General features: G+C 35.7%; 1 protein-coding gene across 9 annotated transcripts in view; it reads right to left on the bottom strand.

Annotated features, from left to right (window-relative positions):
• Positions 1-12,518, bottom strand: part of LCLAT1 (lysocardiolipin acyltransferase 1) — a 177,196-nt gene that overhangs the window by 106,806 nt on the left and 57,872 nt on the right. Inside the window, exons 1-2 of one of the 9 annotated variants that reach the window (XM_068940102.1) lie at positions 6,420-6,560; positions 2,315-2,469 (exon numbers count right to left, since the gene is read on the bottom strand). The exons of 7 other annotated variants lie outside the window; for them this stretch is intronic. The gene's annotated coding sequence lies outside the window, so the exon portion shown is untranslated. Of the gene's footprint in view, positions 1-2,314; positions 2,470-6,419; positions 6,570-12,518 lie in introns of those variants that run through there. One more of the 9 variants, XM_009665332.2, reaches the window with a different exon arrangement.

Here is a 12,518-nt window from a genome sequence, read left to right as displayed (position 1 = left end):
GAGGGTTTCAGACTCACTCAGCACACTGCTAGTGAATTGCTACCTTCATATGACATGTGAAAACACTTAAAATACACACAATCAAACAAACAGAAATTATAAAATACCAGAACTAAGGTTGTTCCTTCCTGGTTTGCTTGTTTTTTCAAACAGGAACCCTGCCTCATTTGACACACATGCTTCAAGCATGGTTAACAAGGAGAAATTGTTTAGTATTTCTTTTTCCTCTCCTTAATTCACTATAAAGTATCATACTAAAATTAGCCCATACTGTTAAAAATCTTAGGCCAAAAAACCCTAAATTTTTTTCCCATGTATCATGCTCGTTATGCTACTACCTGAAAGCGTCCTACGTCAGTAATTTATTTTCACGAGAGTTTCTATTTTCATAATTCAAGATCCAAGGCACAAAGTATACAAACCGTGTGCGCCTAAACTGGAATGTTTACAGCCCAATTTTCCAGAGTACTTGTCATTGTGCACTGCTTCATCAGCACAGCTTACGGTTCCGATTAGCTTCAATTGCAGCTGTGAAAGCTTTGCATTTTGTCATTTTATAGGTGTCCAACTTGAAACCTTAGCCTTTGATACGAGGATCACAGTTAATGAAAAGTGCTAGGTGCCTTGCTTACCCAGTAAAAGGTAAAATCCTGTTCTTCAGAGAGGCACTTAACTACAGAAACCTTCAGGTGATCCTCTTTCTTCAATCCTCTATTCAATTCACTATGCAGCACCACGCATGTGCAACAAGCATGGGTTCTACAGACCATATCTTTCCTTAGATCCTTAAGGCATTCCTATAGTACAAATTATCACAAACACTGAATAAAGGAAGTTTTTTAAGGGGAAAAATAGGTATTGTGTCACTGGAATTATAGACTGTCAATTCATATGTGGAGACGTGGGTGACAATAAGGAAAAACAGCCAGTATTTTATATCATTTGGTACCTATATTTTTGTTGGCATTATACACACGTGATCTTAATCCGCGTTACAGCATGGACAGAACTTTGGGGAACAACAGCTGCTCATCTCTGATAACAAGCATGTAACTTGAGACATGTTTTAATATTTTCAATGTATAGAAAAAAATCCTCATTTTCATGAATTTCCAGAAAATTATTATAATGAAAAGGCCGGATATCTCAAACAGAGGAAGACCAATCACCTGCATATTCAGTTACAATAATTTGTGCTTTTTTTTTTTAAATAAAATACTCAACACTTAATTAAGTCACAGGACCATAACATCTAAGCATCCTCTTCAACCTCTTTATGCTAATGTAGGAGTGTACCTGAATTTAAAAAAAAGAGAGAGATTGGAGCACTGTCTAGAAAGGTAACTGGCATAACTGCTTCTACATTTACTACATTTGAAAGAGCAAATCTGCTAGCATCAACAGATTGATGGGACAAAGAATAAAGCAGTAATTAAACCAAAACCGTACGTTTCAAACCATTAAAGTAGAACTGCATGTTCAGTGCTCAACTCCTTAACACCAGCAGAGTAGAATGGATTAAAACAAGTAAATCTTATCATAGTTAATAGGTCACAAGCCTAGCTCTGATACTTTTTTTTGTCTGCATTTCACTGTTTTTCTCCACAAAAGCAACATAATGCCTTCTAGTGCTATTAATTAATCTTAAAAGAATAGAATTGGAAATAAAAACACTGTGATAATCCCAAAATATAACCTGTTCTCTTTTTAATACAAATTCTGTCTTTCTGTCAAAAAGAATCAATGAAAGAAAGCTCATAGAATTAGAAGATAATAAAGATAAAACTTAAGGATTCCAAAGCTTTTTTTCTAGTAGTTGCATCTTAGTCAGAGAAATTCTTTATTCTACATTAGGGAACAGCTTACCTAAGTGAACTCTCTTCTGAGAAAACAAGTTTGTGGCCTTTAATAATGGCTGGGTGGAGAAGATGCTTACATAAAATTTGCCTAACTTTATTCCAGGGCAAAAATACTTAAAGTGTTTTAATTAATCCACTTTTCCTTGACAAATGGTTCTTTTAAAAAAAATTTTTTTTTTTAATTTAACTCAACATTGGCTGCATCTTTCTTGACAGTTGGTATTTCCTTAACAGAGAATGGCTCAAACGGCTTATGCATAACATTCTTTCTAAAATTCATTTCCTTTCTATGTAAGTAGTTAACATAGCAGGGGAGAAAAAAAAAAAGCAGGAATGTTTCGAGCTGTGTGGGATATAAGAGTTTGAGCGTTTTGCTTTAAATTAGCCCAATAACGTTTTTGTAGAAATATTATCATGTCTAGAGTTTAACATTTGGAAAAAGGAAAACTACTTGCCCACAATTTTGCTTCTCTCCAGATCATTCTGACGTGAATTTCATTTTTGTCCTAGCTCTTCAGCACATGCCTGGTCGAAATCTGACTGTTCTTAGTAAGGTTCAGCTTCAGTATGCAGCAGTAATAGGAAGGAGATGTTAAAAAGAAGCAATCATCTGGTCAAGAAACACAAGATTGATGGTTCTGTATTAAATAACCTCCCAACCAGAAACAAAAGTTTTTGGTAACTTTGCTCTGAACGTTTAAGCCACTCAAGAAATTGAAACTGGCAGAACTGCATACCGTAACCTTTCTCAAGACAGACATTCAGGTGTCACAAAACATGATTCAACTCTTAAGTGCGAGCTACTTCTCCCTACTAACACTGCATCCCAAGTTCTTAAGAGCTGGGAGCATTACATCTGCCATATGCAAAAGAACTATTGCCTCACCAGCAAAAATCCTGGGAAATGGTATTTTTACAAGATACTGAGGCCAAACAAAGGTATCTGCTCTAAAAACTGTAATACATACTCTGTAAAAGTTGTAAACACTTAGCTAAATGGCTGAAAAGCTGTACTGGTAACAGCAGTCTTCAAAGGAAGGACAAATACCTGCCGACAATTTATCTTTCCTGTGTGACGCTATGAGCACTCATTAAAAATATTATTCCTCTCCAGATCGGATCATTTTCAGTACTTCTGAAAATTTTCATCCTAAAATATTCTGCACCCTAAGCAACTAAATGTGAAATATTCTTGTTTAGGAAGTTGCTTGACAAGTACTGTTTTCCAGTGTTGGGTATCTCATTGCCCATGTGTCATTTTGTGACACTTCTGATAAACATTATCATCTGCGTTAATACTGTACGTATATGACACCTAGCACTGAAATCCAGATCTACTAGAAAGTTTTACATATTTAAAGGTTTGCTTATTTTACATGTATGAATCACTGACGTGCTTCTAATGTTCAACAAGAGCCTCTCCTGAAAATGCCCTCTTCAGCTAACTCTGTATTTCAAGTCTCAGTGAGAGACATGGACACGGAAAACGTAATCTTTATTTCCCCTTCCTTCCACCTTTAACATCTGTGTGCTAAGCCTGGAGAAGGAAAGAGAAGGGAGGACAAAGATCGCTAACAGGTAAACTCATTTTAGCATTCTGCTCACAAAGATAACACCTTTAGTTCTGAAAGCAAGCTTAATTCTGCTTGCTTATTCCTTAGGGTAACAAAGCTATGGACAAGATCTGCAGTGCTAATTTGCTTAACAGGCTTTTAAGGATGCCCAAGGACCTTCACTAAAGACCATGGATGCTTTACATAAACCTGAGGGGAAAAAAAGCGCAAAAGCCAGATTTACCACCTCCATTTGCCCTGCTTACACGAAAGAAAACAGGAATCTGAACGTCCTCAGAGCTGCGAGCAACAAGGAAATCTTTAAACAGCTCGAAGCTTTCCTAATACTACGTTCGTGTAAGTGTTTTCTACAGTTGCTTCAAGGGACGTAATGCTGTTGCGTGAGGGGGTGATGGTCTGCCAAACTGCAAAGACACAGAGAGAAGGAAGACCAAAAGAAGATCTTATTAAAACGTGACCGACGCAATCAAAGCTTACTAAATCCTCTAAATTGTTCATAATGATCTTTCATTAATTCAAAATAACTGCTATTAGTGTATTTTCAAAGATATTTTACTGCACAAGGGTGCTGTGTATCATACCAGATTGTTCTTCAATAGGCTAGCCTACTGCAGTCGTTTCAGGAGAAAAACATAATTTTAGCTATTTTCTGTTTAGATAGAAGACAACACATAATCCTGCATTATCAACAAGCATTTCAGCAACATCCCTGTTGTGAACACTCAAGCCACGTTTGTTTCTGCCTACATTTAATTTCCATGCTATCATAACTACAGATCCTTTATCCTGATTTCAGAGAGCAGTCATCTCTCAAGGTCCTTCTTCAATAACCTACTGTAATAAGAACACACAAAAAAACAGCTGTTCAATCTCTCACATTTTTGCACGCATTTGCCATTCAAGAACTATTAAGCTGGCAGACAAAATAAACACAATGCTCTTTCATTCACTGTCAGAATCTAAATTAGATGTGTTATTTAGTTACAGCAGAGGTTGAACAGAGGTTCAGAACTACACTGAGGAAAGAAACTAGGATTCTTTCCTCAGAGCAGGACTGAGATACAATAAGTACAATGCCTACCTTTATTACAACATAAGATGACAAATTTTCAGGAGAGAAAGTTCTTACGTAAATGACTATTTTAAGTAAATTTTGGAAACTGGCATCTAATGATACAACCATTCATGACAAAATAATGAAGTGACCATTTTGCAAGGAATACTGTACCAATGCAAGTACTGGAAACAGTGGATAATTGTCAGGGTTTTATTTAAAACTTAGTATCCAAATGGAAAAATTTAAACCTGATGTTCCTAATAAAAGAACACTCCTCTCTGAGTAAAGCCATAATTTTGAGAGAGATACTCCCTCTGTCACTTTCAATAGTTAGAAACAGATGAGTCTGCAAAACACGTCTTGTAAATCACACTGATGCATAAGTATTTTTCTGAGGACACCATGGTATAAAACCTATCCATCTCCTGGAGACAGCACATAAAGCAGTCAGACTGATCCTTTTTTAAAGCAGCCTACCCCAAACTTTAAAAAGCTCAAATATACCCAGAACATTACATTCCATCTTCCTAGACAGTCTGCAATTATTTGAGAGAGATTAAACCAGGCCAACCCTCCCTCCTTTCCGTATGGGAAATGTGTGCCAATTCCTAGAACATTAATTGTTTCTATTATCTGATGATGAATTGTACACTAGTAGTTCACTGGCAATGCATCATTTTTACTTGTCATAACAACAAACCTACTGAACTGGGCAAGTGACCTTCTAAGAGATGGCTAATACTGTCCGCGTGTGCGTGCGTGCGCGTGCGTGCTTTTTTTAAAAAGGGAATTCAGTAGTCAAGTTGAGATACTTGGTGGTGTTTTCACACTCCAGAGGGAAGACCAAAAGAAAGCTGCTCTCTGTGCAGGAGGCTAAAAGGAAATGATTAGCCTTATAAGACTCTAGACAATGGCTTAATAACCTTGCCATGAATCTATCACCTCATATCACTTTCTGAAATGCTGTACTCAAGAAAAAAAGGGTTTCCACTAAAGAAGAGCGAGGAAAAAAATGGATTTACGTCCAATAGAGATGTAACGAGTAATATTTCTTGTACTTATTGAGAAATCTTTTGCAGTTTTCTTTAGTTTTGTTAGGGGACCTGGTGAGGGCTTTCCTGGAGCACATGGACCCACACTCTGGCTGGTACAAAAACAGTTTCAAAACCTTGCATGGCAGAACAAGGAACATGTTCCGAGTTCCTGCCAAAGTCTCAAAGAAGGAACCAGTTTGCAACTTAGTCGACTCGTTATGAAAAGCGTTAACTTCTGTAAATCAGTATGTGGTCATCACTGTCTCCTGGCTTTATTTTACCAGGAGAGTTAAAATTAACTTTCTCATTAATCACACATAATTCAGAACTTCTCAAGCATTCAGCTTGCTAGATCACAGTTCCCACTGCACCACGTAAATTTGGGGTAAGAATTAGCCCTGGTTAGGAGAAAAATCAGTTGAGTGAAACTCATAACAATTTGTTCAAGTTTCTACACAATTCACTGTAATAATACAAGCTGTGGCAATACAAAAAACGGTAAACTTTACCAGTGATTGACAAATTTGCTATCGCTTACTATTGCTATACTATTATTAGGTTTGTCAAAAAACAATATTTACATTGTAGTAGGTAAGACTGTAAAAATAAAATTACAACCTTGTGACTTTGATAACAAGTGGAATAATTACCTAAATAGTCACAGGCTTACTTTAAGATTAATAATTAAAACTGGAAGGAAAGTGAGGCCCACAAAATAAACCATCTGAAAAAGTAAGTCAGATTTCTAAAATTTCCATGATTGAACTCTTCTACATCATTTGCACTACAGAAACAGTGGTTGAAAGTTACCCAGTATGTCTCTCAAAAAACACAGTGCATTCCACATAACGGAAATTTACACTACTCGTCTATCTCTTACAGCATTTGCTCTCACCTTTCCTTGTGAAAGCAGGACACTCTACTTGTAATCAACAGAAATGGTCCATCTGAACAGAAGGGTGCTGCTGACAGATTGACTCCCTTGATTTCTCAACGCAGTTCCAACCTGGAAAGTTTCTGGGAACAGCGAAGACCTTTTCTCTTACATTGGGATAAAAATAGAGAAATAATAATGCTGGTAACAGGCATTTCTTTTTACAGTTTTCTAAAAGTTGGAAACACCAAGCTTTCAGTAGTAATGCCGTGAGTTGTAATAACCACCTGATACATTCAATTTTCGCACCACGCTCTTTCCTATCTCTACTGCTGAATACATATGACATTAAATATTCTTTACACAAAGCTTAAATATAATGCTTACTATACACCTATTTGTAACTTCAACCTACCACCAGACATAAGAAGAGCAATGAAAACATAAGTAATCTCCAAAAAAATGCCTGCATTGACGTTTGGAAGAACGGCAAGCATTTTGCTTTGTTTTGATATTGTAACTTATCTGCTTGATGAGTGGAATTTCCAGTTTCTTCCTTAAAAGTTTGCCTTTCAAATTTCAGAAGCGCAGCGAGAAGTGTTATTAGTGGCATTGATTACAAAAAGAATACTAGTATTAATTCATATTTTAGCCACTCTATGAATGGTTTTTTTGCAAACAAATTGTAAAAACACTTTAAAAGCATTAAGCAACTTCAAAACATTCTTCATTTCTGCATACATTTTTCTACATAAGTTAAATCATACTAAGAAAACATTTTTTTAAAGACGGCTTGAGCTAATTTTAAACATGGTTGGAAAAGTTTGGCCTACGCTGATTAAAATCTATATTTATAAATGAAAGGAAAATTCAACCACAGAAACTGTGCTTAGTTTAGAAAAACAAGTATATCACTGCCAAAGTGCTGTCCTAAGTTTAGATTGCTGTCTGACTAAAACATTATAATTACGAGAAACAAAAATGGATTTCTAAATGTTTCAAGATGAAACAGCCATTGGGTAATTTGCAAGATATGCAATTATCTTCTGAATTCAAACGCATAATGCTAATACTTGATCCGAACAAATGCAGGCTGAAGATCATTGCGTGTGTGCATAATGGGGAAAAATCAATGTTAAAATCAATACTAACACTAGATAAGAGTAACCATAATGAAACCTAAGAGCAAAATTACCAAGTGATGTGGAATTAATTACTTAAACATAAAAAATATTCTTGGGAGGGAGATTTTAAATCTCTCATCCACTGATTCTGTTTCTCCAAGAGCAGAGCAAGCCACATAAAGGCTTGTCAGCACTTTTTATGATCGTTTCAACGGCACTGCTGGCCACAGGAGGCGTTTCAGGTGACTTCTCCTACGTAGCAAGACAGTAACATTTTTACCTTCAAAAAGCAGATAGAGCGTTCCTAATAGATCTGAAGGGTCATAAGGAATACTTTTTGTTACCTCCCAATCAATATTTTTATGTGAATGGAATCGTTATCAAACTGACCATGCAAACAAGTAAACAAACAAAACAAACAAACCCACATACAAACCCCAGATGCGCATGTTCATTTCACATATAACCATACAAAATTCCAGTTACTTTGAACAGTTAAGTTAAATCTCGATCTGTGACAACCATTCCCAGCTTGCGTCAATGAAAAGGGCAAGAAAGAGACCAGTGGAGAAAAGCGCTCAAGAAGAAAGTTACTTTGTCACTCACCATTAATTCTTCTTTGACAACAGGCCAACTCAATCAGAAGAGAATACCTATCTTTACAGGAAAAATGAACTTCAAATCTGAACGTCCCTGGAAAACTGCCCTAACTACAGAGAACCAATTTACAAAAGAACCACTTCACATCCACTAATCCAATGCCAGATAATAGCAAGGCTATCCCTGAGCACTTAAGACATTTCTTTTCACATATGAGTTTCAGAAAAATATACAGATTCTGATCAAACTTGAAGAGTGCGAAGAGAGCAAGATAAAATATTTTTATCAGGCTGCTCTATATGGAACCAAATCAACACTTAAAAGCAATCCAAGAAAACCAGACAACAACAAATCTGCCAAACATCAGACGTGACCAAAGCCATCAAGCTCTGAACGCAGATCACCCATGTTAAAACTGGTAGCTGTTCTCACTATATCTAGTGCCAGAAGGAAAAACATTCAGCAAAATCCCCCCTCCAACAGGAAAAATATATATATTTTTAAAAAACAAAATACACATGCACTGTTCCGAAAACTTGTAAAGATATTACCAAAAAGAAAGTCTTTACAGAACAGGAAAGGCTTGCAGTTCTGTGAACACTTAGTAGTTGAAACGGACTACCTTTTTTATCTGAACTTAAGTACCAATACATTTGGCAATATTCTGTAACATAGTTTCAGCGAATTCTGCAAGATCAGGCTCAGTACACACCTAGAAAGAATTAACTCAAGACTTTTTTTTTTTTTTTAAAACTTTTCAGTTGTTTATTTTACTTAGTAATTTTACAGTTTATGCACAAGTTTCTTCCATAGCAAATTCTGTCAATCTCTTCTGTATTAACATTTGAGATTGAAATTTGGGTCTCTGTTACCTGCGAGCAAAGACAGACGTGATTCATTCCAAAAGCAACCACAATTTTCTTTCTAGGTCGAACTTAAAAACAGTTTTCTATAGTTTTCTTGATCTAATTGATCTTAGCCATTTTCAAATTGCTTTCTCAGTGAGGCAGATGTTGGACAGCTTTTAAAAAGGCCAGAACAAAGACTTAAGTGATTACTGAAACCTACAGATGGAGTTGTACCAGTTATTTTATAGGATGAACCATAATCCCTATGGAAATGGAAGGGCAGAAAAATAACGGTAGACTTATCCTGAAAAAATCTTAAGAAATGAATTGGTATGTAACACAACAGCTAGTAACCACGTACCAAGAGAAAAAAAATATCACTTAAGAGCTCCTCACTTACGACAGAGAAGTAAATGAGGCTACCCAGATTTACCAAATACCCTGTTTCTGTACCCATCCACCAACTTGCAGTTCATTCACTCTTTTATTCAACTATGAGTCCCTCCTACTGGTCCCAGACTGACCTCTCTGACGGTCCATTTCACATACTGACAACCCTCTCTAGGCAGTTCAATATAAGTTTGGATTTCTGTAGGGTTTTTTTTTTTAGAAAGTTTCTTAATAAGCCCAGCAAGAATCTTGACATTCTCATGATCTCTCTTCACATTTTAGAATGGCTTTCAGTCATATTTTGATATTGCATTCTGTTTCTACAATGCCAAAAAGTTTCAGGTTTACAGAAAAAATTCAGTTCTTCAGTGATGTAGAAGTGAAAAAAAAAAAAAAAACTGCAGATTCCACTAAAATGAAATTGTCTTATAATTAAACTATATGCAGCTCTGTTACATTAAAACATTAAATTATTAAAAATGTGGACCCTTTTATCTTTAAATAAGTTTTTAATACAGCAACCAGATTAAATCTACAAGAACACCTAACATGGAGAGGGAAAAATTTAATAAAAGCTGAAAAGTCATCAGTTATGAAGTTTATGATATTTAATGTCTAGTTACAAGCTTATCTGTAAAGATTAAAATATCTGTTAGCACCCTTTACAGTATGTTGCGTTATGACTAAAGTCACATCTATACTAGCAACTATCACCAATTAGACTAACTGTTAAAGTATCACTGAATAGATTAACTTTACTCTATTTTAATCATTCCAGATAATGCTCTTTTATAACTCAAACAAAAATAGCATCTACAGCAGCTCATCCCTGTTTCTTTTAACAACCAGGCAATGAGACATAAGACAGAAAAAAATATCGTATTTTGAACAACCAAAATACGACTATGTGTATTCTTTAGAAGACTTAATCCAAGAACTAACTCCGCATAGTAGAAAGTGTGTTGCAAATGCATCACAGTATCATTTCAGTGTTCAAAAGCTGGCAGCTGTATAAAATAAATTCAGAGAGCTAAAAGTTAAGAAAGTTGTGGAAAATCCACCCTGGTTGATTCTGCCTGTTTAAAATAGTATCTACCAGTAGCAAGTTTTTCTAATTCATTTTCAATTCTAACCTCACAATGCCGACAAACACGTATTAACTTTTCACAACCTCGGGGATATAAGTTTTGCTAGTAACAGGAACATACGTCAGCACTAATATATGAGATTCTGCAAACAAATAGTAAGTCAGAATTTAACATGTCAAAAGTTATTAGTCATAGCAAATACCAACTCCAATCAGTACTAGGCTAGTAACTGACTCAATATAAGCCAACATTTTAAGCGGAAAAAATACAGAGTCTCTATTGAGGTTTAGTATTCGTTATTAAAAATTGATATCAAACAACAAAAATCTTCTATAGGATGCACTCACTGTAAAGACTACAAAGAGCATGATTCAACACTGCAAATTAAATCCTACTTTTATTCATTTTCTTAATACGCATGCCATCACATTAACTTAAAGAAAGTACAATCTTAAGAACAGCACAGGAACTCATCAGCTGCCAAGTTGACGCCGATACTTTGGAAGAAGCCAGGGTTTGACACCTCAAAAATGTTTGCATTCAATGATTTTGGTTCTGGTGCATCGGCAGCATTTTCAAGAGGGACACAGGTGAAAGAGATTAACTCTCTATACCTACGATAAGCCTAAATTCAGTGTTATGGGACAGAAAGTACATCTCTAGCCAGAAAGTCTTCCCACTGATAAATCTCAAAGACCTACTACAGAGGTTAAAGATATCAGTTTCTCCAACAGAGTAAATACAGGCAACTGATGTTTACCAATGCCATACGTTCCCATAATTTCAGTTATAAATGAAAGCGGCAATTAAAATCGGTACTGTTGAATCTCTGGATGTCTTGCTGCTAAACTGCATAAGCAGCTCTGGGAGTCCACAAATCAAATAAGGTTACTAAACTGTATGTCACAGTGCGTTAATGACATATTAATTACAAACGCAGAGTATCCCAAATAAGGTATTTTGATCATTAAATTATGATTAATGCAGGGTGGAATTGGCTACTAGTCTGATGGACCTCTCACTACTGATGTCAATTAAAATCTCACGTTTCATGAAACAGCTCACAGTAGCAAGTTCAGACTAGCTTGATTTTGTTTCCCTTAAAAACAGTCACAGGAATACATATTTTCCAAATAATATGCTGCATGAACCATGACAAGCATTTTTACACATTCTCAAAGCACTGAGGTATCTTAAATTTTTTCCCTTTGAGTCCTATATTCTAATAGGAAATGCCAAAGTATAACTCACTGTTGAGCATCCTTAACAACTGAAATTAGGCATCATCCCAAAGGCAGACTAAGACAGAGCATTAAAACAAAATCTCTCAGAAAAACCTTTGAGAATTATGTTGATAGTCAGAAGGCCAAGCCATATCAAATTTGTTTACTGTTTTTTATTTTAATATCACTACAAAACCTTCACTTTTTAATAGAATACCAACACCTTAAATTATTAGATTAACAGCCATGAAGCATTTAACTAAAAAAAAAAAAAAATCACAATAATACATATGCTTTGACAGCTGAAAAACTATTATAAATCAATCAGCAATTTATCACCAGTCTCATTAAAAAAGAAATTTCATTAAATTCCATTAAAGAAATTTCACTAACAAATTGAATTTCTTCAATACAAAAAACCCCACTTTTTTATTTTAGTATAAGTATTCCGTTCCAAATCAAAAGACATAAAATGTTTAAAGGCATCAAGCAGCAAACTTTACTCTGTATTAGCTGTTTTAAACAGAACTGTCAGAATCATATTTTGAAGCTGTAGGAGATGGCGTTTGACGAGACAAAACAGTGCACGTTACTACTGCAGCTCAAACAGAGTTGGACTCTGGCTCCTGAGAAATACCTTTCTAGATATCCTGCTTATTTGGATAAGGGAAGCAGAGATGATGCTTGCTCTTCACTGTCTTGCAAGGCTACCAGCAGCTGGCAGGTCAGCCTACACATTAACTGGGTGATTTGACACAAAGACCTTCAACCTCTTTTTTTCCCCCCCCCCCATCTTCAACAGTTAGATTCAAAGGGTGGAAAACGGACAGCCGCATGCTTTAGAGAA

Source organism: Struthio camelus, chromosome 3, assembly GCF_040807025.1.
Source record: "Struthio camelus isolate bStrCam1 chromosome 3, bStrCam1.hap1, whole genome shotgun sequence".
Taxonomy (NCBI): Eukaryota; Metazoa; Chordata; class Aves; order Struthioniformes; family Struthionidae; genus Struthio; species Struthio camelus.
Note: the sequence above shows the minus strand (reverse complement) of the source record. Positions and strands in the feature narration are given on the sequence as shown.